General features: G+C 41.9%; 1 protein-coding gene across 27 annotated transcripts in view; it reads left to right on the top strand.

The window, feature by feature from the left end:
• The window catches only part of LOC102943985 (poly(rC)-binding protein 3), a 703,847-nt gene that overhangs the window by 528,038 nt on the left and 148,432 nt on the right, over positions 1-27,377 (top strand). The window contains exon 1 of one of the 27 annotated variants that reach the window (XM_043540390.1): positions 21,960-22,022. The exons of the other annotated variants lie outside the window; for them this stretch is intronic. The gene's annotated coding sequence lies outside the window, so the exon portion shown is untranslated. Of the gene's footprint in view, positions 1-21,959; positions 22,023-27,377 lie in introns of those variants that run through there. 27 annotated transcript variants of the gene reach the window in all.

Here is a 27,377-nt window from a genome sequence, read left to right as displayed (position 1 = left end):
CATGGGACACGGTCAGTTGACCTCAGTTTTGTGCTTCTCCTAAAAACACAGTCCCCCATGCTGCCATCTGGTGGCTGCAGAACCCTTCCATAGCACAAGAACAAAGAACTGTATCTTATCGATAACTACAGTATCTTATTAATAATATAATTCGCTTAAGATGTCATTGTCAACATACGTCCCAGCCTTTGGGTTGAATTCAGCGTACTTGTGACAGAAATACTGAAGACAGCCTTTACTTACCATATGCTTTGAGAGTTTGTGCACCTAATACTGCTGAGACTTTAATAGCGTACATGGGTTACATTAGTGTTAATCATAGTGGAGACTGCACTTGAACCATTGCAGAATGTTAGTTCATAAACTAAGTACTATTTATCACAAAAAGGGCATCCCTTGTATGCAGTTCCACAATGCAAAGACCTGGTAAAAATGTATAGTGAAAAGAGTAGTCAGAGCCAGACATAACATTTCATTAAACAACAAATCAGGCTGGGAAGAAAGAGGGTCATGTGGTTAAGGCACAAGAGTGAGACTCAGAAAATCTGCGTTTACGTCCTGGCTCTGCTGTAGGCTTCCTGAGTTGGTCGCCTAATCTCCTCCCCCCTTAATCTCCCTGTTCCTCAGATCCCCACCTGTAAAATAGTGAAATACTTTTTCTCCCACTCTTTCTCTGTCAGGTCTGTTTAGATTGGAGTGGCTCAGAGGGCCAAAGAACTGTCCGAGTATATTTTATGGGACTTCATAGAACAAAATCTTACTGACAGCATCAGCAACAATCACTACATCCACCACTGAAATGCATCCACTTCTGTAGATCAGTAGCAGTTGTTTAACAACACATAGCAACACAACGTTTTAAGACTAGTGAAGAACATCAGCTTATATTGCCCAGTGTTTGTAGACAGAATGTAATTGTATGAGTACATTAGGCTAGATCACTTGAGTTAAATCAAAACTTTCATTCTCATGCACCTTGATGAGGCAATTAACAATGGCTGGAAAGCACTTTCTAGTGTGACTTAAGTTATAATGCTCCATGCTGGCAGCAGTGCATGCTAGGCCTATGTCTTTGACATTCATTTCCAACTTTCAGCAAATAGTGCCAGACTCAAGCAACTTTCAGGGCAATTTGTAACAGGCATTCCTCTATTTAGCATTTGATTAAACTTATTTTATTTGATTACTTTCAGTTTTAATTTTCTGTAATTAAGGTACCTATTTGCCATTATGATAAGGACTACAGAAATTAACAAAATAAACTTTCATTACTACAGTAAAGTAAAACTAAAGTTTTATGTTTCATCCAAAAGATGACTTCTGCAATGGCCTAGCACTCTCTTAACACCAAACTCACCATGGGCCACTGGTTCACTACATACTCAGAGGGAAGACTTCCACATCCTGAATCACCAACACAACTTCTTCATGCTCTGTAAGAACTGCTACATTAATATTTGTCCTATTCATTTAGATCTCTGTGTGAGCCATGCCGGCTTGGTGTGGCACTCTGTCCCTCTCTAGTGACACCTAGCCCACCTGGGACTAGATGAGTCTGCTATAGCCTTAGCTAAGAACAATGTGGCTTTTAGCTCATGCAGTAGAGAGGCTCATGCATTTAGCTCCAGTGGTCCCAGATTCCATCCCGGCCGCTGACAACCGCTTTGGCATTACAATTGCAAATTATTAATCATTCAGATTGTACAGATATTATTTAAGATCCATTTGTTAGCAAAAGTAATGAACCCCCATTTATACAGCAAATTCTTACTTCTCTTCTTATTCAACAATACATAACTAAATTTAAAGGAGATGAAGATTTCTGGTGATATCTGATGCTCGTTTGTACATCACATACTGGACTTTAGTAAGGTTTTTGATACTGTCTCACATGACCTTCTCATAAACAAACTAGGGAACTATAGCTTTGATAGAGCTACTATAAGGTGAGTGCATAACTGATTGGAAAACTGTTCCCAGACAGTAGTTACCAGTAGTTCACAGTCAAGCTGGAAGGGCATATCAAGTGGGGTCCCACAGGGATTGGTCCTGTGTCCGATTCTATTCAGTATCTTCATAGTTACTTAGATAATGGCATAGAAAGTACACATAAAGTTCGTGGATGATACCAAGCTGGGCGGGGTTGCAAGTGCTTTGGAGGATCAGATAAAAATTCAAAATGATCTGGACAAGCTGGAGAAATGGTCTGAAGTGAGCAGTATGAAATTCAATAAGGACAAATGCAAAGTACTCTACTTAGGCAGGACCAATCAATTGCGCACATTCAAAATGGGAAATGACTGCCTAGGAAGGAGTACTGCAGAAAGGGATCTGGGTGTAAAAGTGGATCACAAGCTAAATATGAGTCAACAGTGTAGCACTATTGCAAAAAACACGAACATCATTCTGGGGTTCACAGGAGCGTTGTAAGCAAGACACGAGAAGTAATTCTTCTACTCTTCTCTGTGATAAGGCGTCAGCTCAAATATTTTGTCCAGCTCTAGGCGCCACGTTTCAGGAAAGATGTGAACAAATTGGAGAAACTTTGGAGGAGAGCAACAAAAATGACTAAAGGTCTAGAAAACATTACCTATGAGGAAAGACTGAAAAAAAAAATGGGTTTGTTTAGTCTGGAGAAGAGAAGGCTGTGGGGGGGACATGATAACAGTTTACAAGTACGTAAAACATTGTTACAAGTAGCAGGGTGAAAAATTGTTCTTCTTAACCTGTGAGAATAGGACAAGAAGCAATGGGCTTAAATTGCAGCAAGAAAGATTTAGGTTGGACAATAGGAAAAACTTCCTGTCAGGGTAGTTAAGCACTGGAACAAATTGCCTAAGGAGGTTGTAGAGTCTCCATCATTGGAGGTTTTTAAGACCAGTTTAGACAAACACCTGTCAGGAATGGTCTAGATATTATGTACTCTTGCTTTGAGTGCAGGGGACTGGACTAGATGACCTGTTGAGGTCCTTTCCAGTCCTATACTTCTATGATTCTATGGTTATCTCTCAAATGTTAATATTAATTAACTTTGATTTATTGCCAACCCTCATTCAGTGGTGTCTCTTCACCCTAAATGTTAATCACTTATATAGAGACAGCAACCAGAGGAAAAGAAAAAATACTTTAAATTGTGGCTGATAATAGTAGATTATATATTTCCATTTATTATTATGTGTAGACTTTCTAGAGAGATGTATTTATTGATATTCTGCTTCTTTTTGATCTTATATTGATCTCACCAAGGAATCTTAAGTCTTTAGCCACATTTTCACTAAGAAATTGTCCTGTGCTGACAATGGTCATCAAGACAGGATTCCACCTAACGTGGTACTGAAAACAGTTTGACTGCTAATGGAGACAGGACATGTCATTCCAACACCATTAGGGAAAGGGTGTTTGAAACTAGGGTTTGCTTGTATCTGTGTCCTGCAACACACAGATTTGTTACACTCTGGGGTTCCCTACCGATATTACCAAATCTCTGTCATGCTTTTCTACAAGAGTTTAAAAAATGGGGTTTTCCATGAACACTACCTATTAGACAATGAAAGGGAACCTACTGCTAACAAAGCGTCAGCGTCTTAGGCTAGACTGGGCCTTTGTCAGTGAATGGTGATCTGTTCCTTTTTCTTGTCTATAAAACATCAGTATTTGCTGTGATGCCACTGCAATCAGAATCCACATCAGCAGTGCAACTGAATTTTGGTGTCTGAAGTTACAGATTTAATGAAAAATTTGCAACCGTGGAGGAGAAAAAAATATGACATTGGGAAAAAAAACAGTTTAATTAAATACCTCATTTAAAGGTCCTTTCATACAAAAAAAAATCTGTATAAATATTCAGAGTTATGTATACTTATATAAACCCATGCCTGGCCAAAAAACAGACTCAAAGAAGTACCCTGGGACCCAGATGATCAGTACTGAAGAGTGGAAAGATGCTTTTGTTTCCAAACTAATACTTGAAGGTTTTAGTCTTCACAAGACTCTTCATACTTAGCAGGCATCATTAGCATAGCTATTGTGTGTGAGATAGACAGTCACTATTGAACAAATGCATCAAATATCCTCCAAAGAATGTTCAATGGGAAATATGAAAATGTAGAGTACGTGGGTGTCAGTATAGAGACCTCTGTGCTTCATAAAGTAGGCCTAGTGGAACTCTTACGAAAGGAAAACACTTTTTGGCAATTCAATTTATATGAAATTTAGAAATAACGTAGATACATATTGTGTCGCCTAGCAAGGCATGCTTGAGTGGAAAGGACACAAAGGCCAAATTCAGGAAACCATCCCTCTCCAGAACAGCACTTATACATTTGCTTAAGCCCATTTAAGGTAAGGGGATTTAAACACATACATAAAGTTAATCATGTCCTTAAGTGCTTTCCTGATTCAGGACCAAAGATATTTCCGTCTTGCCCGGCACAGGAGCCAGGCACAATCTAAATTCTTACACTCCCAGTACACAAGGACGAAGGCCCAGATTTTTTAAGGCATTTAGGCATTCCTCTGCTCAGTGTTGCAAGGCCTAAGTGACTTGGACAGCTAAGTCCCATTTTCAGAAGTAACTCATGTACTTAGGACTTGCCTACATGGGGAAGCTATTGCAAAATAAGCTAAGGTATGAATTTAAAGCGCAATAGCTATTCCGCACTAGCTCCCTGTGCAGATGCTCTTATTCCACACTAAAAATGCCTTTGTGTGGATTAATTTAATCCGTTTCCAAAGTAAATTAAGCTAAACAACACAAAGGGATTCTCTAATTGAACAAATAGGCTATGGCAAGCTGCGGGTGACTCTACAAGGTACGAGCCTCCTGCAGTCTGACTGTCCGCTTGCACCTTGCTGACACACATTAACAATAGGTCAGTGCACTTTGAGCTAGTCTCATTTCAAAGAAGACTAGAGCAAAGTGCTCAACAAACTGTTAACGCACAGCAGCAGGGTGCACACAAACAGCTAGGCCTGTTCTCCGCTACCAAGTTAGGTCACCGTAAGCTGCCTTGCGTCAACTTAGTTGCGCAAGTGACTACCTTTAAATTGGTCTCCCACCAATATAAGTGCCCCGTTACTGCGATGCAGTAACACCATCTCCCTGAGTGTCGTTGAGCCATGAGTGATATACTAAGGTAGATGCAGTGTGAGTGTAGACGCTGCATTACGTATGTAGACCCTAATAGTACTTCAGCAGCTGTCCCACAATGCCCCACACTGACCGCTCTGGTCACAGTTGTGATCTCCACTGACCAGGAGTCACGGAAACCGGACGGCCTCCCTCTCATTTAAAGCCCCATGAATTTCTGAAATGCTTTTTCCTGATTGTCCAGCTTGGTGAGCACACCCAGCAGCTCTCCTATGTTGTGTGTAGCTGCCCATGCCGGCTACGTACGCCAGGCACACTGTGGCTTGAAATAGACAGGAGAGACTGGATCTCCTATGGGGAAAAGAGACTAGAAGCACTGCTGCGGACCAGCCATAGAAATGTTGACATCTACGAGCAGATTGCACAGGGGATGCAAGAGAAGGGATATGACAGGGAGCAGCAGTGTCGCAGGAAAGTGAAGGAAGTGCATCAGGCATATCAGAAGGCCAGGGAGGCCAACAGTCAATCTGGTCCTGAGTCACAGACCTGCCACTTTTACGAAGAGCTGCACACCATGCTTTCAGAGACACTACCTCCACCCACACACCACTGTGGCTACCTCCAAGGAGCCCAAGTCATAGGCTCTGGCGTGGAGATCGAGAAGAAAGAGGAGGAGGATGGGGGACATGCGACCAGGGGTTCCAGCTATGCCGCAAGACAGAACATGTTTGAGACTCCACCTCAGTCCTGGCAGTCAAGCATGGATGAGCCCGATGCAGGGGAAGGAACTTCAGGTAAGTGTGTAATTGTATTTCCCGTTACATCAATGTACTGGTGGTGCCCCCAATTTAACAGGACACAGCTACTGACTTTTCATTAATTTTCTCATACTAGAAGAGGTAGCATTGCAACAGAGAGAGGTAACAAATCTGCTTTACGTTCCCCTGTAGAGTCTTTGAAGTCATAGCAGTACCAGGATATTAGAGAGACAAGGTTGGTGAGGTAATGTCTTTTGTTGGACAGAAGTTGGTCCAATAAAAGATATTACCTCACCCAGCTTGTCTCTCTAATTCTCCTGTAGAATTAGGCAATGGGGGCCATGAGGAACAGTTTGTTTATGTACACAGAGATGTCTCTTGAGTCCCTGAGAGATCTCAAAGAAACTTCCATGGAGCAACTCTGTGATCCTCTCCCAAAGATGTCCAGGGAAGGTAGCCTTATTTCTTCCTCTGCGGTAGACACTTTCCCATGCCAGTTAGCGATAACTTCAGCAGGCACCATTGTAGTAAACAAGCTAGTAGCATACGGGCCTGGGCAGTTTCAGGATGCCAACAGCAGCTGTGCTCTCTGTACCTTTGTTACCCTCAAGAGTGAGAGATCAGCTAAAATCACCACCACCTATGGAAAACGGTGCCAGTATTCAGGGCCACTACCCTATGTTCATAGTTTCATGCAACCAAACAATTCCCTCCTCATTTCCCTGGCCTCTGGCGGGCCACGCTCACTGTGGCTGGTGCTGTGAGTGATGCCATATGCAAGCACTCCCAAGCAAAAGGTCAGTAAGCAGGTCTTATGTAAAACTTATGTGGAGCAGGGGAAAGGAATTCAGAATTGTAAGTTTTGCTTTCCACTGTGTCTATACTGGCAATGGTACCTGTGTGTGTTTTAGCTGTAGCTGCTTCCATTGCCCCTGCATGCATGTGGAACGCCTGAGCCAGATAAGGAGGAGAAAAAAGAGGAATCGAGATGACATGTTCAATGAGATCTTGCAAGCCAGTTCTGCATCAGACCATGAGCAAAGGGCCTAGAAGGGCGAACATTGCAGACACCCTGGAGAAGGGTAGGAGAAAGGCCCAGGAATCCCAGCAGAAAGAAGACAGGGAGATGCACCTGAACATAATGTGGGTTTTCCAACAGCAAATACAGATGCTGAAGACTCTTGCAGATCTACAGGTTCAACGATCATTGGCTTGCCTCCCTTTGCAGTCAGTGGGGAACTCATTACAACAGCTCCCGAAACCCCCCTCAACATTCCATGTGGCATCAGGGGCCGCATCGCTGCCCCTACTACTCCACGCCAGGAGACATTAAGGACAACCGCAGCTTCACATACACAGATTTGTGAAAGCCCAGGTTGCTGTATGTGCAGGTTAAATGAACATGAATGTTCTTTCCTTTTGTTAAGTTCTGTTAATTTATTGAGTTTTTAATGTATTTGCTTTTAAATTGCAAAGTTTTTTCTTTTCACTGGTTTTGTTACAGAATAAAATTCTATTATTGGGAAAATAATTCATCATTATTAGTTCACAGTATATGCTGCAGAAAGCCTCGTAATTCATAAAGCAAAAGCACCCACTTACTTGTTACTGGGCAGTGTGACACAACTCACAGGATCAGGGACTAACGCTGTATAATAATCATAAATGTACAGCAAGCACCACAAAATTAATAGGTGCAGTGACAGTATTATATTAATAGACGCACACCAAACACCACACAATTCCTAACAGGCCCCAAAACTGCAGGCCCAGGCAGAACACAGTACATGACAATGCATTACTGTGGCTCACTGTTAAAGTGCTCTTTCACAGCCTTCCTGAGTCATATAGCTCCTCACTGAGATCTTCCAGTAGCCTTTGTGTCAGGTTGTTCAGACTCAGCAGACAGATGCTCTAGCTCCACCCTCCACCCCAGTGGCAACTTTTCCCCCTTTGCCTCACAGATATTATGCAGAGCAGGCAGCCAGAACCATTGGGATTCTTTTTCCCATTGAGATCCAGTCTTGTGAGTAAACCACGCCAGCATCCCTTCAATCTACCTAAAGCACATTCAACTATCATTCTGCACCTGCTGAGCTGGTAGTTGAATCTTTCCTTGGTGCTGTCAAGATGGCCAGTGTACGGCTTCATGAGCTAAGGAAGCAATGTGTATGCTGGGTCTCCCATGCTCACTACTGGCATTTCAACACTGCCAGTGGTAATCCGTTAGTCAGAAAGGAGAGTCCCTACTTATACCTTTCTGAACAGTCCTGTGTTCTTAAAGATGTGAGTGTCATGCACCTTCCCTGACCAGCCAACACTGATGTCAGCGAAGTGGCCCCGGTGATCCACCACCACTTGCATAACCATAGAAGAGTAGCCCTTTCTGCTGACGTACTCTGTGGCAAGGTGGTCTGGTGCCAAAATAAGGATGTGTGTGCTATCACTCCACTGCAGTTCAGGAACCCCACTGCTGCAAATCCATCCCCTGTGCCCTGCACATTGCTGAGAGTCACAGTCCTGCTTAGCAGCAGACGATTAATGGACTTTCACACTTGCATGACAACAGCCCCCACAGTGGATTTTCCAGTTCTACAATGATTTCTCACTGATCCAGCTTTGCAAGCTTCCACAGTGTGATGTTATCTCCGCCATCAGTGCAGCTCTCATTTTGGTGTCCCTGCACTGGAGAGCTGGGTCAAGCTCGGCATGCAGATTCGGATATGCAAGGCCACATTCCTGGAAGTGCTGCAGCTACTGCTCATCATCCCAATGCAATGCAATCCTACCAGTCAGCGCTCATGTCTCAGGGCTCTGTAGCTGCTTCACGAACACCACCAACAACCTTGAATTGGTTCTCGCTATGTCCCACAACAATCTGTCCTCCAAGAAATTGTCATGTTTCCCGCTGATTCGGTTCTTCTTACAGCTCTGCAAATACTGGGGGATCATGTGTCCTGTGCTTGCAATGTTTATGATAATAGTGTAGAGCTGTGCAGGCTCCATGCTTCTGTCAGAGATGGTGGACAGTGATGGGGGCCTTGCAAGTTCCTGGGATTTTTTCAAAAAACACAAAAATTGTGGGCTATAGATAACATTATGGGATGGAGATAGCTGCATGCTGGGAAGTTGACCCCTTGCTCCCAGTCATTCCTGCATAACTCATTTCTACCTCACCTTGCATTACCAAAACTTCCAAAAAGACAGTGCGCTAGATGGTGGCGGGTTGCATACTGGGATACCTATCCATGGTGCACCAGACTGTGCATCAACACAAGCGCTCCTGCTGAGTGCACGCAGCCCTGACACAAGGAGCGAGCCACGTATACCTCCACACAACTGATATACCAACTGTGGCAGCTTTACAGCAACGTAACTTGTGTTGACCAAAGTTTGTAGTGTAGATGTGGCCTTTGACTGCAGTGAATTGAGTTGCAACAAGATTGTCCATATGGGAGCTAGTGCAGAACAGCTATTCCAGGCTTTTTCCCTGAGTAGACAATCCCTTAGGCTCCTGAGTCTCACTGGAAGTGAAATGCTGAACAGAACAATGCCTCAATACCTTTAAAAATCTGGGCTCAGGAGACTCTGGTGTCAGCATTGACATTAGAAATTTCTTATTTTAACAGATCTATGTCATGCAGAGAACAGACCAAGTTGCAATGTAAGTTTCATACACACGTCTAGGAAGATGGGAATAGAAACTTGGTCTGTCAGCTCCAAAACCACACAGGCTTCTTTCTACCCCTTGTATTCAAAGAGATCTTTACAAAGCAGTAGTAGCAGGCCCCTTATATCTCTGTGGGCTGGCCGCCCAAGGAAGGAACATCATACACAATACTAGCAAATTACAACAAGGGGGCATTTAAATATTCCCTTCTTCCTACCGGACAGCAGAGCTGAACTAGCACAATGTCTCTGGATGATACTACTGACACACGGCCCCTCCCCCGGCCCCACTAACGGACCCAGCGGTTTATTGCCAGAATCCAGTCCACAATTTGTTACGGTCAAAACCTCGTTTAATGAGATTTTTATGTTAAAATGTTACCCTGAAGCTTTAAAAGACCACATGTACGTTTATCCACTCTATTGTGAATCTAGATTTAAATGAAAAATTGGATGAATTTGAAAATGTCCATCTTTCTCATTTAATTAATTTGAAAGGGTCACTGTTGTCAAAGAGAATTCTTGTTATAATGAAGATGTCTTGAGGTTACAGATCAGGGTGAAGTTTTATTTCAATTCTCATCCAGTAAAAATGAAAGTAGTTTGCAGAACTAGATTCTGACCACTGCAAATAGACCTCTGATTGAGATGTGTCTGGGATGGTATGTCATAAATTTCAGTGACAGTGCAGCCTGCCTTAGAAATAGATCACATATAATACAGTCCTCGGACCTCAAACAGATGTCATTGTTTTAGTCATATGGACAAGCCAGAAGGTAAAGTCAGAGTTCATAGGGTGTGGGTGTTTACAAAAAGAAGATGGTGTTAGGATTAGTTTTCACTTTCTGAAATACATTTAGTAGTTTAAAACAATTGGTTGTTGATACACTGATAGTCACTAATTTTAAGGTTGGGTGTTTTCCCTTTGGTTTTTTAGGAGGATGTAATCAGTGGTGAGCTGGAGCCGGTTCACACCGGTTCACTAGAACCGGTTGTTAAATTTAGAAACCCTTTTAGAACCAGTTGTTCCATGAGGGACAATCGGTTCTAAAAGGGCTTCTAAATTTAACCGGCCAAAAGTGGCACCTTAGGTGCCGACTCCATGGGCACCCACAGGGAAAATTTGGTGGGTGCAAAGCACCCACCGGCAGCTCCCTACCCCGGCCCCGGCCCCAGCTCACCTCCGCTTCGGCTCCTCCCCTGAAAGCGCCGCCCCCCGGCTTCCTGCAAATCAGCTGTTTGCGTGGGAAGCCGGGGTGGGCTGAGAAGCTGGCTGTGGCTTCCCGCTCAGGCCCAGGGAGGCGGAGGCGAGCTGGGGCTGGGGGGCGCGAGGAGGGCCGCCCGCGCCGCAGCAGGTAACCCGGGGTGGGGGGCGTGCAGGGGAACCGCTCCCCACCCCAGCTCACCTCCGCCACCCTCAGCCTGAGTGGGAAGCTGCCACCTGCTTCTCAGCCCTCCCTGGCTTCCCGTCAAACAGCTGATTCGCGGGAAGCGAGGCGGGGGGGGCGCGGAGAAGCAGAGCGAGGCAGTGCATTCGGGGGTGGAGGCGGAGCGGAGGTGAGGTGGGGCTGGGTGGGGAGCTACCGGTGGGTGCTCTGCACCCACCAAATTTTCCGGGTGGGTGCTCCAGCCCCGGAGCACCCAGGGAGTTGGCGCCTAAAGCGCCACTTTTGACATGATCAGTGGGGGGAGCGGCCGTCCCACTGCTCCCCCCCCAGCTATGCTACCCCGCCCCTAGAAGCCAGAGGGACTTGCCGGATGCTTCCTGGGAGCTGCCCCAGGTTAGCACCACCGGGACTCCCCACCTCACCCCCCGGCAGGTCCCTCTGGCTCTTAGGGGTGGGGTGGGGCACCCACCACGGTGGCCCACGAGACCCTCCTGCCCGGTTCTGGGGCAGTCAGGGGACAGGGGAGGGGGTGGATGGGGCAGGGGTCCTGGGGGGGGCATCAAGGAACGCGGCGGGTTGGATGAGGCAGGAGTCCCGGGGGGCGGGGTGGGCAACAACCCCCTTGTGGGGTGAGGACTGAACCCGTTGTTAAGATTTTGGCAGGTCATCATTGGATGTAATTATAGTTTCCAGGCCACATTCTGTGCTAAAATCAGTAAGCTCACCCAGGGCGCATGCTTGTACAGAATTTTCTCCTTTGAAACTAGCTGTCATCTTCATGAATTGTGTGTATGTCTTATTGCTGCCTTTAGCAGCAGGCATGAGTGGATGGACGTTCTTCTAGTTTGGGTAGTACAGGTTTATGCTCACAGCTGATCATTCCTCATAAAGATAGGGAAGCTGCAATTAATGGAAATAATAGAATAGCATGTTTATTTGAATGCTGTTGCACTGTTTGACTCCTTTTTATTTGAGGCTGAATAATTTTTTTCTGTGTGGGGCACCGTAACCTACCAGATTATCCCAACAACCAGTCAGAATAAATGCAAAACTCCAAATGGTCACCTCTTCTAAAATGATGATTTAAAAAACAAAACTAAACAAAAAACAGCCAACCTATTTTACCCCTTTTATTTTTTTTCCTTTTCAGCAAAATCAGCAGGAGGCCATTTTTAATTGCTAACAAAGCAAAAGTTTCTAATTAAAATGAAATTGCCACTGTTTAAAAATTAAACTCCAGCCTGAGAGGAAACAGATAGACATGATCTTGTACTGAAAGTTACCCTTTCCTTACATCATAATGGATAAGGGCACCATCACATTCCAGTTGAACAATTGAACTCTCAGTTACAGGCTTGTGAAGTGCAGAGAATGGTAAATACTGTGCTGAGAATTTTTTTCCAGTTGTGTCACAGACCTGTGAAAGCCCGGATAGCAGCTCATTAACACCACTGTGCCATTTCATCGGTAAGAATAGCCACAGGGATGCCAAACAATTTACACACATCAATTTATGCAAAAAATTCTGATGCTCTTGAATATGTAATAAACCCCCACCCTCCCTTTAAACAATGGCCAAGGTTTTTCTATAGATACCAAGGCTGGTTTTTAAACTATCTACATGCTGTCACATTCCCAAAACTGAGCTAGAAATTCAGTACAACCCAAAGACCCCGATTAGGAAGAAGCATTCCCTCAATGTTTTGTGGCATTTATCTGACAGCTTAAAGTAGCCTGTAAGCTAAGACAGTATTGACTGCATGTTCACAGCATGTGAATTCAAACTCCATCCCCCAGCTACACAAAGTTCAAGTAATTTGGCCGTATCTCCCAATAGCTGCAAAAACCCAGCACCATGGGGCTGTGTCGCAGAGGGCTCTGTGGGAAGTATGCCACTGAACTGATGTTACTCCATTCCACTCTTCTCCTGGCTGCATTTTAGATCTCCTTGGCTCACAAAAGTGTGGAGGAGATCTTGGTACAATGGTAAAGCTTTTTTTGTTGGTTGGTTGGTGGTTTTGCTCGTTTTTTTTGAGAGGGAAGCAGCCAACAACTACCTAAATGAGCTCTAAAAATTAGCAGTTAGGATACCAACTTCAGCCATAACTCTGCCCTCTCTTTCCTTACCCATTCTCCATCTATGGGATATGTTTGGAAAGAGCCAGGAGATTCTTATACCCCCAGGATCCAAATCCCAAGCCTGAAAGGGGTGAAAACCAAATTGGTTGTTTGTCTAGGAATCCAAAAGAGTGTTTTTTGACACAGTCCTACAAGACTCAGAATGCAAATCAGGGACCAAATGTTGAGATCTGAATAAAACTGCAAAGAAAACCAGGAGTATGGGACAAAGGAAAGGGAGAGAATGTAAAATGTATTGTGAAGTTGGCAGGTGTAATGATAAGAATGACAGTGCTGAGTAAATCTGGTTGTGGGCATAGATATGGATCTGAGGGGATCAAAACATGGCAATCCCAAACTAGACATTTTTTTTAAAAAGGGAGGGGGGAACAAAAGATGGAAGAGAGATGCAAGTGTAGTCTATTAGCATAGTTACCCCATATTTTTTAAATGTGTACAATAGTTCATTCACAATGGATTATTCATATATGGCATCTGTTCATTCCACAGATGGAATTCTGCATGATTTGGCCCACAGGATAAAGAGAGATAACCCTGGGCATAGTTTCTCCATGGCACTAGACTGATTTTTAGTTACATGGGTCCAGGCTCTATTTAGATCAAAGCTTCAGAGCTGAAAGGGCATCCAAGCCTTTCATTCCTTTTTTAAAAAAGTGAAACAGCTTTGGCACAGTATCTATGGAAAATAAAGGTGACTTTGCGAACGTACATGAACTTCATGTTGATTGAAAGTCCAAATTAGACCTGTAAATAGCCATGAGTCAGTTTAAAAAACATGAAATAACACTGAATGTTTCTTATTATGCAATGGCTATTATTAGCCCATTCTGGGTTCTTTTTTTAAGTTTCTTTGTAGAGTACTTGGAAATAACCTCAGTTACCTCACACAAATTAACCAGAGAATCTCAAGTGTGTCTGGTGGTATTTGATAAATCCTAGTTAAGCTCCTATACTTTCCAATACCAAAAAGAAATTTGTTTCAAAAAGTAGTTAAGGTTGTTAGATGAAAACAGTAATTTGCTTTTCACTCTGTTTACACAATCCAAGCATTTAAATTAAATGAAACTTAGGGACATCATAAATCATATACTACCCACATAGTGAACATAAACACACACCACTTCATAGTCTCCCCGCTGCAATAAAAAGAGCTCCATGTGTAGAGGAGATCTTCTGTGAGTGGATCTCCTGACCTTCATGTAAAACGGAGGGAGCCCCTGCATCCAGGGTCCATGCTACGCAGGGATAGCACAGAATGGGTTTTCTGAGGGGAGGGATGAGGTGGGTATGGGCTTAGGAGCTGCATTACCTATTTCTTAGCTCCTGCCTTTTCAGTGATGCCTGAGTTTTCAAGGAGACTAACCTATACAGAAAGTTTGAGCAGTTACTAACAAGCCATTTCTGAGCTAGGGGGAGACAAAGGAAGTTTTAGGACAAAGTCAAAATTTCAAATCAGGGTAAATTTTTTTAACAGCTCATAACTCAACAAATTTGAATTTTCATCAACCGCTGCAGAAATGCCTTCCTGCACCTTCACAGTAAACCTGGAAATTATAATGCCAAATTTGTTTTCTAAGGGTCTGACTACACAAACATTTAGTTTGCGGCAAGCCAGGATGTGAATCTACCCTGCACTAGCTTGCTGCACAGGTAGTGTCCACATGGACCCTGCTGCTGAGCACTAACAGTTCCCTAGCGTGCTTTAATCTACCTCACTTTGACACGGGGTAGATTAAAATGCACTTTGAAATTTACAGTGCCTGGCAGCAGTGGGCAGCAGACTAGCACAGGGTCGATTCAGACCCCGGCTTGCCATGGACTAAGTGATATGTAGACAGCCATAAACCATATTTTAAGGGGGCTAAAATAGAGCTTTAGAATGGAAGTTGGTTTCAGTCTTAATTATGAAGAGGCTACTTATCACTTTAGAGTTGAAACAGATATGAGTAAAACTTTCAAAATTGCCCACATGACTTAGGAGCCTAAGGGCTTGTCTGCACAGGGACATTATTCTGGAATAAGATAGAGTGTGAATTTAAAGCAGAATATCTATTCTGGAATAACTCCACATGGCAACACTATCATTTCGGAATAAAAGTGCCTTTCTCTGCTTCCGCTTAATCCACTTCACTCTTCTTCAGAGAGTTATTGTGGAACAGCTGTTCTTGTGTAGACAAGCCCTTTAAGTCCCACTGACTCTCAGATTTTGACTTTCACTGACTTTGCAAAGTGGGTGTAAAATACTACCATTCTGTTTGGTAATATTTTATATTCACTTTGCACAGGTGTAAATGGCTAGACAAATTGCAATGCCGTGGAGATGTAGGCCTACAAAAATCCATTGGTATAGTTGCAATCATTTGTTTTTAGGAAGAAAGAGATATTTCCATGGGTTATGTTGGCGATATACATTTAAAGATGTCTATTAACAGTCACATATACAGCCTTGGAGGTAGATTTATTAAAGCATGGAGACACTCATTCATGTATGTCTTTGAGAGTGTTGGAAAGAGATCTTCCAGAATGCAATATTCCTGGGTGCTGTACTATATAGCTCCTGGAATAAGCTCCTTTGTGAAAGCAGTATATCACTTCTATCTATTAACAGCCTATAAATACTATATACTTTAAGTATTTTATGGCTATATAAAAGGATTGGAGCTGCAAGCGCTATGGTTTTATTTGGATATCTGTCAAATGACTATTAAGATAGCCAAGTCAGTAGGGTGACAATTTCAGAACTTTGCACTCTACTGTGCTGAGTTCTTATTGGCGGCATAGAATTTTGTCTTGTTTTAAGAAGAAAAATGAATCAAAATGGTCTACTTATTAAAATATGTTTGCATATTATGTATAACAATGATTGGTTGGCTACAGTGCTTCAGATAGTCTTCTTTGAAGTACTGTTGTGACAGCCTCTAAAAAGGTCTTCTATAAAGCAAACATGAGTAGCCAAGCACACCTCTTATTCAGAACTTTTTGGCTCTCAGAAGGGAAAAGAAAATGTATAAATTAAGCTGATTTGTGGTGCATCTTTACATTTTAACTCATCATTCATTGTTTGTGTCATAAAAATCTTTGGTGGTATCTGACAGTAATCTGATTTAATGTTAAGGACAAAGAACCAGCCCTCAGTGTTTCAGATATGCAGCAGATGTAGAGAATAAATTATAAACAATTTTCTAAACATAATGTGTAAATTTATAGCAGTAACATCTTAATCTTGCATGAGAAATACAGCATATACATACTAAGCAGAACAGCTCATTCTCAACAGATGCAGGGTCATCCATTAGCAATACTTTATCTGATTAGTATTGTTAATGGAAGGGCTTACCCAGCCATTTCCTAAAAGCAGATCTGCAGTAGATCATTAATTCTTGTCAATATAGTCATCACAGCTATCATGGTAAAGATAGCCCAGCTATTAACCTAGTAGAGAGCAGCGGGCAGAAAAATATACTGAGCAGTTAGTGAAATGGAGATCCTTCCATTTATCTTTCTTCTCCACATACCACGTGCCACTCCTCCATCTTTCTCGTTATTCCACTTGCAAGACAAGTTATTTCAGCATCCTTCTTTCCTCAAAGAAATTCTAATACATTCAGTGCTTCGATAGTGGTAATTTATGGTAACTCTCGATTTTACACTCAATACAGTCTTGATAAATGAAAAGGTGATACAGAAAAGTCATTTTTCTGGAACAGAAGAAATTAGCATAGTTACCCCATATTTTTTAAATGTGTACATTAGAAAATGGACAAAGTTTGACCTTCCCTTGAGAAAAGAGTGGTTTTGTAAATGAAACATGTAATATTAACTTTGAACATGATCTGTCTCCAATTTCAGTTTTGCATAGTGCTTTTCTATCTTGTTTGTTTTAACACCACAGGGGGAAAAAAATCGTTATAGTTAATGACCTGCTGCCATTTTTATTACAAACCCTAGAACTTGTCTGGCAATTTGTCAGTCCAGAGATGTAACCTTCTTGTTTAAAATCACTTAAAGTAGTTTGAGTTGCTCTTTTATATAGAGATCAGTCAAAATACAGATTTTTAGTTTCAGATGCACTTGAAATAGCTCTTTGATTGCAAACAAGCATTTATTTATTTTTAAAACCTGGCACATTGCAGACACCAAATCCAGGATGACAAACATAATTTTCTTTTTAATTCAAACTGTTAAGATATTTAAAAGAATACAGTGAGTTCAAATTTGTCCCAAAATGTAAGTTTTATTAATACAAGCCTTTATGAAAATCCAAAGCGAACAGAAATGTTTTTGCAAGATAAAAGAAAACAAAACCCAAAGGAAAGCAGTGTTTAAATAGATAGATATCTGCCATGTGTGCAACTCAAACCGCACAGAGAACCAGAAAATGCAACTAATTAGAAACAAAAAGTAAAGCTGATTTGTCCTATTATTCATTGTCCACCCTGGGAAAAATGGAAAAAGTAAACAAGCTCTGTAAAGGGTGGAAAGTGATTTCAAAACATCTTTCAGACTAAGGAATTAGCATTTCTAATACACTTGTACATTATTTTCTTTTATAGGCTGACAGTGTTACTGTCATTTTGAAGAGTGAATGTTGCATATATTTGTTAGATGCCCTGTTGTCTTAGCAGTGTTGCTCCCAGGGTATTAGACACAAGGTGGGGGTTATATCTTTTATTGAATGATATTGGGGTGTCCCACATCAAGTTGGTCCAATAAAAAAATATTACCTCACCCACCTTGTGTCTCTGTATTTGTTAGAGACATTTTCAGTGACTTCTGACTGCTATAAAGGCCAAAACCCTTTAAAAATCCTGTAACAATTATGTACTCTCATTACAAAATGTATCCCTAAACATGACGAGGAAAAGCAGGCTTTCTGTATAATTTAAGCAGCTTTGGATAATGCTTAATTTTCCAGACAAGATACATTTTAAATATTTTATTTGTATAGCTCCTACTATAGGTTCTTTACATAAATGTTGATGAGTTTACAGATGTGCCCCTGCCCTGAGGATCTCATTAGACAGCATAGAAATGAATGGAAAGGAAGCAGCAAAAAGCAGAGTGAATGCCCTCCCTGGGCAGATTGTAAAGGTTCTCTGCCCCAAGTTGCATTTCTCTTTTCATCCAGCTGCTCCCACAGGTGCATAGAGGTGCAAATGGTACCCCCGGGCCATGGTTTACTTAATAGTACTATGCAGCTACATACTGCTACATGCAGTTTGGTCGGTTACGTGCAGTTTAGTTGGTAATGTAGTCTCTGGATTTAAAAACAAAAATAAGCATGCTATCTGTAGTTACTTATACATACAGTACGTGGCATATTTTATGTAATTACACTGTCTTTGCACATTAAAGTCCATGAGCCAACTTTTAAAATACATGCATGGGGTGGATCACCCCCTCCTGTAGAAAAGCATGTAGGAGAAGATTAAGGTGGAGAAAGATCTCTGTGAGGATCCCCTCCTAGAGTTGAGAGAGGGAGTTTGCTTTCTTCCCACAGAATGAGCCATGAGGCTTGCTGTCAAACTATGGGCATCATTTGGGATCCACAGAGGTCGCTGGGAATCCACAGAGATTCTCTGTGCCTTCCCACTGTCTCAATGCTCTGTTGTGACCATCACACTGCCAAGGCAGCCAAAGAGCCACGTCTGCTCTCTGTTAAGGAGTGATATCTGCCACACAGGGAGCTCCACAGTAAAGACAATATAACGTAGGTGTTATGTTATCTTTCCCAGGTAATACCTGCTGGGCTGGTGGTGAGAGAATGTATGTCCCTTTTGGCCCTCCTTTCAGTCCACTCGATCCCTGCCATCTCTGTCTTTATGGATCCCAGACACATAGACAGCCCTTCAAGGGAAGGAGAGCAATGGCGCCTTGGAAGTACTGGCCCCTTCCCTTCTGTGTGGCAAGAGGGAGATCACACATGGAGGGGCCCTCTGTTCTGGAATCTTGAGGGGAGAGCACAATCTGGCTCAGAGTTTCAACTCAGACAAGTCTTTCATTGATGTCAGTTGACTTGTTGCCTGTGTAAAGATCAGTGTTGGCAATTTCCTGGGAAAAAACTAATTTAGGACAGGGCACTGGTAAATACTGGGTTAAACCCAGTTGAAACCAGGAAATGAAACCAGGACAAATAAAAGTATTATTAGAATATGCACATGAAAATTACTGAAAATATTTTGCAATTTGATAATAGTTTTGCAGTATAAATAATATTGAAAACTGAAATATGAGTCATGATATGTATAACTTCCTTGAGAAAATACTGAACCAAAATGTATACAGACATTCCAATATTCAGTATTATAATTACATATATTAGTGTTACGACTACTTTAGTTTACTTTTTATTTGTACAACCCTAAATTAATCTCTGAATCTACTGCCTTATGTAAGCACAGTTTGAATGTGTAACTAAAACTAAGTGTAATGTGATGTGCATTAATGATACGCATTTTAAAAGAGAAAATGACTTGAACTGGGACTAATTAGTTTTTCAGAGGGTGGTAAAAAAACATGATTTTACCTGGTAAAAACCACCTCTGGTAAATACCGTGCCATCCCTGGTAAGAACTGAGTAAAGACATCAGGCATTGAGCACCAGTAGGGCTCAGATATGTGTATCTAGTGCAGTCTAGCCCTGAGTTAAGAATAATTGGTATTACAATCAGAAAAGGCCGCTTAGAGAATCTGATCTGCTGCCTTCATTCTGCATTTGTTACACCGTTCCAGTCAATGTCTTTTCTATCCTGTCACAGCATATAATCTTCATTGATGTTGCTTTCACTTACCAACCTTGGTGATCTATTCTACTCTCCAGTTTTTTTTCTTTTGTTGAGAACACGAAAGGTCAGCAAGTAACCCAAAAAGTGTAAAGTACTTATTGGGACTTCTGTGCATTATAAAATAAAGTGTAAACTAGCTTTGATAACACATTGCAATGAAATCAGAGTGCACTATATCACTGATATTGAGCATGACCCTCCTGTTCTGCTGTATGCACAACTCCCATGCTGGGTCCCAGCAGCAGAAAGTCCATTCTCTGTTGCCATGGAGGTGAATCTGAGCCTTTAACAGGAGAATATTTTCTAAAGTCCATTTCTTTCACCTTTCCAAGAATAAATAAATTATCAGTGTCAGTTCTGGAAATGTTTGTATTTTAAATGCTTTCTGTGAAGAGAAGATTCTGAAATGGGCTTAAAATGTGATTTTTTTTTTTTTTTTTTTTTAGTAGCAGCTGGTCACATGGGGTTTTTGTGTCCCCTTACTATAGTCACCTTTGGTTTTCTTATACTTCTCTTTCTTTTCTATATCATGCTTTTCTTTTCCTTCTGTTTTTCTTCCCTTTGTCCTTCTTCCCCATTATTTTTATGTCATTATGTTCTCTTATCTATCCTGTGCCCATTGCTTCTCTCCCATTTTAGTAATCTTCCCAGTTCTCCTCCTTGTCCCTTTTAGTCCTTAGGACTTTTGGTTTTGATGCCCAGCCACTGTAGCATGGAGTCTTCTGGCTGTAAACACTTCCTAGGGTAGTCTGCCAGGGCAGCAGGTATTAAGGATTTGGGGGATACTTGTGTGATCTGAGAAGTTCAGAGATGCACAAGGGCTAGCAGAAAGACCAAAGATTATTTGCAAACCTTAAAGAGGGTTGGTAGAGGAACGAGGGTTATCTCTGTGTTATTTGAACACCTAGTAATTGTTAGACCTGTAGTGAACCTTGAAGTCATGAAATTGAACAGTGGTTCCAGGTTCACAGTGTGTTACGAACCTGAGAAAAGGACATTTGCACAGTAAGGAACTTTGATACTCCTACACAAACATTTTCCCCTGCACTTAGCATCATATCTGAACATTTGCATTCATATTTAATAATTTTATTAGGATGATGTTGAAGTAAAAAGAAAACGGTACAGAGTTTAAGCATAGAAGTTTCTGGTTATCAGGGAATAAGGTACAGATTATCAAGGGGTGTGAAATTCGGTTTAGGAACGGGTGGCGTAAGGAACACATAATCTGCAATCTCCCCAGTTGGGGGTAAAAGTTTAACAGGTCAAAGTACAGACATTGAGATATGGGAGTATGTTGTTCATATAATGGCTATGTTCAGGTGTGGAGTATAATGAGTGGATACGATGATGAGGATGGATTTACCCTCATTTGGTGGGATTTAATGTTCAGTGAGTTTATGGTTCCAGTTCATATGGTCCAATGGAAAAAGTCTCTCAGTCCCTTTCCCATAGTTGATATACGATGTTGTACTGGCTCACACCTCCTGGTACTGTCGGTGGCTGGTGATGTGTTCGATGTAGATGTTCCTGGACCATCGGATGGTGTCCAAGACCATCAGGCGCCGCATGAGCCGTGCGTAGCGTCGACCGATCCCACAGGTCCGCAGCACACGCTTGTTGCAAGGGTCCCAAGCGCCCAGTACTACCAAGCTGATCTCTGCTAAACAAACTCTGATGAGAATTTGACAGTTCTACAATATCCCTGCACAATTAGGTTTTTCCTTTCTGAGATGAAGTCAGTGGGACAAATTCTTCTCTCAGTTGAACCTTTGGTAACTAAAATGAAGTCAGTGGGTCAGAATCTGATCTCAGCAGTGTAAAATCAGAGTGAGTACACTGACAATGGAGTTACTCTGAATTTACACCAGTGTAACTGAACTCAAAGTCTAGCCTATTGCAGTTTCATGAAAAAAGAATTTTCCTCACCGTGTCAATGATTTGTTCTTCACTGGTTGTATTGAAGTAGTAAGTACCTCCATATATTGGAGTCTAAGGGTAAGCAGCTATATGTGACACAGCAGCCATCCCTGCAGAAGTTACAGAGAGTACAACAATAACACTTTTACAGCTCTTAATTCCTGCTTAAACGTCCTGGTGCTGTGCTTGACTTAAAGGGCGTGTTGAATTGTCACTGGGAGAGAGAACAAAGCTCTTCACCTCCTACGTTGGCAGTCTGAATAAACAAGGATGGGTAAGGAATGTATTAGCTGTTGAGTGAAACATGCTTTAAGTAAACATATTTGATGTTAAAATTTGGTTAAATTCATTCTGGAGATCGTCTCAGTGTGAACCATAATTATACAATTCTGAGGTAATACCGTAATCTTGTGCTGCTTTTACTTGGATACATATTACAGCTCAAATCTGGCCATATTCAGTAGTCCTCGTTTGAGCAAAATGGCTAAAATGAAGTATAAAACTGAGTCGGCCAGATTCTCCTCTCACATGCACCGGTTTTATTTGGTGTAATTTAATTGACTGCATAGGAGTTACTCCTGATTTACACTGGTGTGAGAGGAGAATCAGGTCTAGTATCTGGAAAAGAAAGTGGAGGGAATGACATAACTTCTTTCTTCCATTAGACATTTTCATATACTCTGTTCTTTACGTTAAGAATTGTACAATCTTGGTTCGCTTCCTCCGTGATTTAATTTCTGATCCTCTCTTTCAGCATTTGGGAATGAGCAGGGCTGTCAGTGCTAACATATGGCTTACTGCAGCAGTGCTAACAAAATTGCTCTATAGCCTCCCCTGAGAGAATTCAGCATCACATGTACTTGTAGTTGCATGCCTAGCTCCATGGTGTCAGCATTCAGATATGGTTCCAGTTTATTTATTACAACAAATATATTTTAAAAAAACAATATGGGGAGGTGACTGTGTATTGAGGGAGAATGGACAAACTGAGAGTGAGGTGAGAGGTTAACTTTTACATGTCAGATTAAGATGGACTTTTTCCAGAGCAGATATTTCATATGTTGAAGTTTCTCTGTCCCGTATTTTACTATAATTTTTTTTAAAGGAGAAGATTAATTGTTTGGCCCCAAAAGTCTGAAAAATCACATGCCATGTATGTACTCCAGTGACTATAGCAAAACTTAGCCTTAGAAAATTACATGACTAGGAAAAGCAGATTTTTATATGCAGTTTAAAAACACATATCTACTGGGATAAGCAGGCATAAGTGGCATGCGGGCAGTAAGTTTTTTGATCATGCTGCATTTACAATTCTCCTTCCTGTGCCACAATTTCTGGGAAGGCTGTTTTGTTCTATTCCGGTGTACGCCAATGTTTTTCTTAATTATTTCTGACAGTTTGATAATTGTCTGAGCTTTTTCAATCAGCTGCTTTCAAGAACACAGAATCTGAATTCATTCTCTAGAAGAGACTAGCTAATGTCTATCTTTGGCAAAGAATAATGGATAGGACATTGGAAATAATTAGGGAAAACAATTGTGTACACCCCAATTGAAGAAATTATTTTTGGGTGTTCTAATCAATATCTGATGCTTTTGTTTGGATGGGAACTGTAACCACAGTAATTAACAGCCAGTTTCTGGACCTCGATGTGGAGGAGTGGGGAGAGTACTCTCCTGAAATGTCTAGCGAGAACACAAAAAGTGTCTGAGATAAAATTAGCAACCTTGTTCTGTTGAGCCATGAAACCCCATTTGATCAGCAGCTGACTTTAGCCAAATTCTTTGTAAAGACACCCCTCAGCAACATGTGTATAAACAATAAGTGTCACTCTAATAGCAATGCAAAGGTCAAATTTAAAAATAAACAAACAAAAGCAAGGATAAAAATTGCTGACCATGCGCCCAATAAATCTCCTGTGGAAGTCAGGGGACCTTTCAATTCACTTCAAAGCAAGCAATATCAGGTCCCGTGTCACTATGTGGTAAATAACGTTCTTTATTTTTAACAATTTCACTTTTTAAAAAATTGGTAAGATATATAACTTTGACCAATTGATAATACTTATCCAGGTCTTAGTTCCACTAGCTCATAGAAGTTGATAGGAGTCGAACAGAAGTGTTTATATTGTCATGAGATATAGTAGGCTTGTGTTTATTTTGGCATTCTGAGCCTGGCTTGTTTCATTGTGCAGATATTTGATGTGCAGATTTTTAGTTCTAGTGGGTTTTGTTATAACTGGTCTCCAAACTAAACACTAATCCAGCTTCTTGATATTAAAAATGTGCTATCATCTTAGTCAATGACTCAAGGCTGTATTTTTTTTCTCATTGAGTAGGATCTAACTTTAGGATGTCACTAAATATACAACACATGGAAATGATTCATTTAAGAGGGGGCTTCCCCGCCCCAACGTGGCTGTTAATTAGCAGATGAATGTTGATGTTCTAATTGATCTGCTATAGAGAGACAGCTGTGTGCCCCAGCTGTCCTCCATTCCAAAAGGCCTCCATATAAGGGCCGGGGGGAGAGAGGGGAGCAGTGGCGCTTCTGACAAATTGATTTAACTAGAGTGCACTGCCTTCAGGGAGCCATACACCACACTGTCACTGCAGATGATTGCACCCTTTGTGGACTCCAAACACTGTAGCACTGTAATTGCCCACCAATGTCCTTTCCATTGCTTTGCTGAAATTCAATTTTTCATGCCTCACCAAGCATTTTTTTTTCAGTTTAGAAATACTGTACTCTGCCTGATTTCCATTTCAAGAAATGCAGACTCTTCAGATTGTGGTTATGTTGTATTTTATGTAGCAATAATCACTAAATGGACTCAGTGCCTATCAAAGTATTTGCCATTTAATTTTCAGGGAAGTATTCTATAATTATATTGTATTTAGCATGTACTCATTATTATGAACCTTGTAATAGCTATATCAGCGTGTCACCATTCTTGCAAGTGGTGTTCTGTGTGTGTAAAATGATGTCTATTGTCTCTTTTCCATACTTCCTCTTTAACTTGCAGACATGGGTTTAAGTATAGTTATGTTCTATTTTGTGCTGCATGGGAAAGGTACAGCATGTAATATATACATTCCTATCTTTCTCAGAAATGACAATCGAGGCCCCAGGAAGCATAAGCATCTAATTAGTCTTTGTTGTCAGAATCCTTCATGAATAGATTCCACAAGCTGTGCATTGCATCATCATAGCCTTATGGAGGACCTCTATTTGGACTGATGGTACCAAAAAAAGTGCCATCGCAAACTACAATGTTTGTTACAACATTACCTTTCTGCGTACTCCATATATACTCAAGTACATCCAACATATTTATGAGGGTGCAGATTTATGGGCTACTTATAAATATCAACCGCTCACTCGGGGCACAGAGAGTTCTATGTTCAGAGGACTTACAGGATTCCCAAGAAGTGGCCATTACATAGCTTTCCATAGCACATTCCACATTACAGGGAAGTTATGTGATTTCTACTTATTCTTCATGCGTAGTGTTCTGTGTGTGCATGTTGTGCATTAAGCACAAAGGAAACAAATAAGGACTTATGCCATTGCCTATAGAAGCAGAACGAAGTGTACCTGTGTATAGATATTTAAAAGTATGAACATCAGAATGGCCGTACTGAATCAGACCAATGGTCCATCTAGGTCAGTATCCTGTCTTCCAACTGTGACCAATGACAGGTGCTTCAGAGGGAATGAACAGAACAGGCAATCATCAGGTGATCAGTCGCCTGGCATCCACTCCCAGCTTCTGGCAATCAGAAGCTAGGGATACCCAGAGTGTGAGGTTGCATCCACGACCATCTTGGCTAATAGCCAAGAACTTCTCTAATTTTTTTGGAATCCCATTATAGTTTTGACTTCTACAATATTCCCTGGCAACGAGTTCTACAGGTTGACTGTGCATTCGGTGAAGTACTTCCTTTCTTTAAAAAAGGGAAGAAGGAGAATCCAGGGAACTACAGACCAGTCAGCCTCACCTCAGTCCCTGGAAAAATCATGGAGCAGGTCCTCAAGGAATCCATTTTGAAGCACTTGGAGGAAAGAAAGGTGATCAGGAACATGGATTCACCAAGGGCAAGTCATGCCTGACCAACCTGATTGCCTTCTGTGATGAGATAACTGGCTCTGTGAATACCGGGAAAGTGATGGACATGATATATCTTGACTTTAGCAAAGCTTTTGGTATGGTCTCCCACAGTATTCTTGCCAGCAAGTTAAAAAAATATGGATTGGATGAATGGACTATAAGGTGGATAGAAATCTGGTTAGATTGTCAGGCTCAACGGGTAGTGATCCACGGCTCAATGTTTAGTTGGCAACTGGTATCAAGCGGTGTGCCCCAGGGGTCAGTCCTGGTGCTGGTTTTGTTCAATATCTTCATTAATGATCTGGATGATGGGATAGATTGCACCTTCAGCAAGTTCGCGGATGACACTAAGCTGGGGGGAGAGGTAGATACGCTGTAGGGTAGGGATATGGTCCAGAGTGACCTAGACAAATTGGAGGATTGGGCTAAAAGAAATCTGATGAGGTTCAACAGGTACAAGTGCAGGGTCCTGCACTTAGGACAGAAGAATCCCATGCACTGCTACAGGCTGGGGACCGACTGGCTAAGTGGCAGTTCTGCAGAAAAGGACCTGGGGATTACAGTGGACAAGAAGCTGGATATGAATCAACAGCGTGCCTTGTTGCCAAGAAGGCTAACGGCATATTGGGCTGCATTAGTAGGAGCATTGCCAGCAGATCAAGAGAAGTGATTATTCCCCTCTGTTTGGCACTGGTGAGACCACATCTGGAGTATTGTGTCCAGTTTTCTCTCTTCCCCCTTCCCCCCCTCCCAGAAAGGATGTGGACAAATTGGAGAGAGTCCAGCAGAGGGCAACAAAAATTATTAGGGGGCTGAGGCACATGACTTATGGGGAGAGGCTGAGGGAACTGGGCTTATTTAGTCTGCAGAAGAGAAGAGTGAGGGGGCATTTGATAGCAGCCTTCAACTACCTGAAGGGGGATTCCAAAGAGGATGGAGCTAGGCTGTTCTCAGTGGTGGCAGATGACAGAACAAGAAGCAATGGTCTCAAGTTGCAGTGGGGGAGGTCTAGGTTGGATATTAGGAAAAACTATTTCACTAGGAGGGTGGTGACGCATTGGAATAGGTTACATAGGGAGGTGGTAGAATCTCCACCCTTAGAGGTTTTTCAGGCGTGGCTTGCCAAAGCCCTGGCTGGGATGATTTAGTTGGGGTTGGTCCTGCTTTGAGCAAGGGGTTGGACTAGATGACCTCCTAAGGTCTCTTCCAACCCTAATCTTCTATGATTCTATGATTCTTTTGTTTGTTTCAAACCTGCTGCCTATTAATTTCATTGGATGACCCCCTGGTTCCTGGTGTTATGTGAAGGAGTAAATAACACTTTCTTATTCACTTGTTCCACACCATTCACAATTTCATAGATTTCTGTCATACCCCCTCTTAGTTGTCTCTTTTCCAACCTGAAAAGTCTGAAACTTTTTAAGCTCTCCTCATATGGAAGCTGTTCCATACCCTTCATCATTTTTGTTGCCCTTCTCTGTACCTTTTCCAATTCTAATGTATCTTTTTAGAGATGGG

The sequence above is a fragment of the Chelonia mydas genome, chromosome 2 (assembly GCF_015237465.2).
Source record: "Chelonia mydas isolate rCheMyd1 chromosome 2, rCheMyd1.pri.v2, whole genome shotgun sequence".
Classification (NCBI taxonomy): Eukaryota; Metazoa; Chordata; order Testudines; family Cheloniidae; genus Chelonia; species Chelonia mydas.
This window is presented reverse-complemented; position numbering and strand designations above follow the sequence as displayed.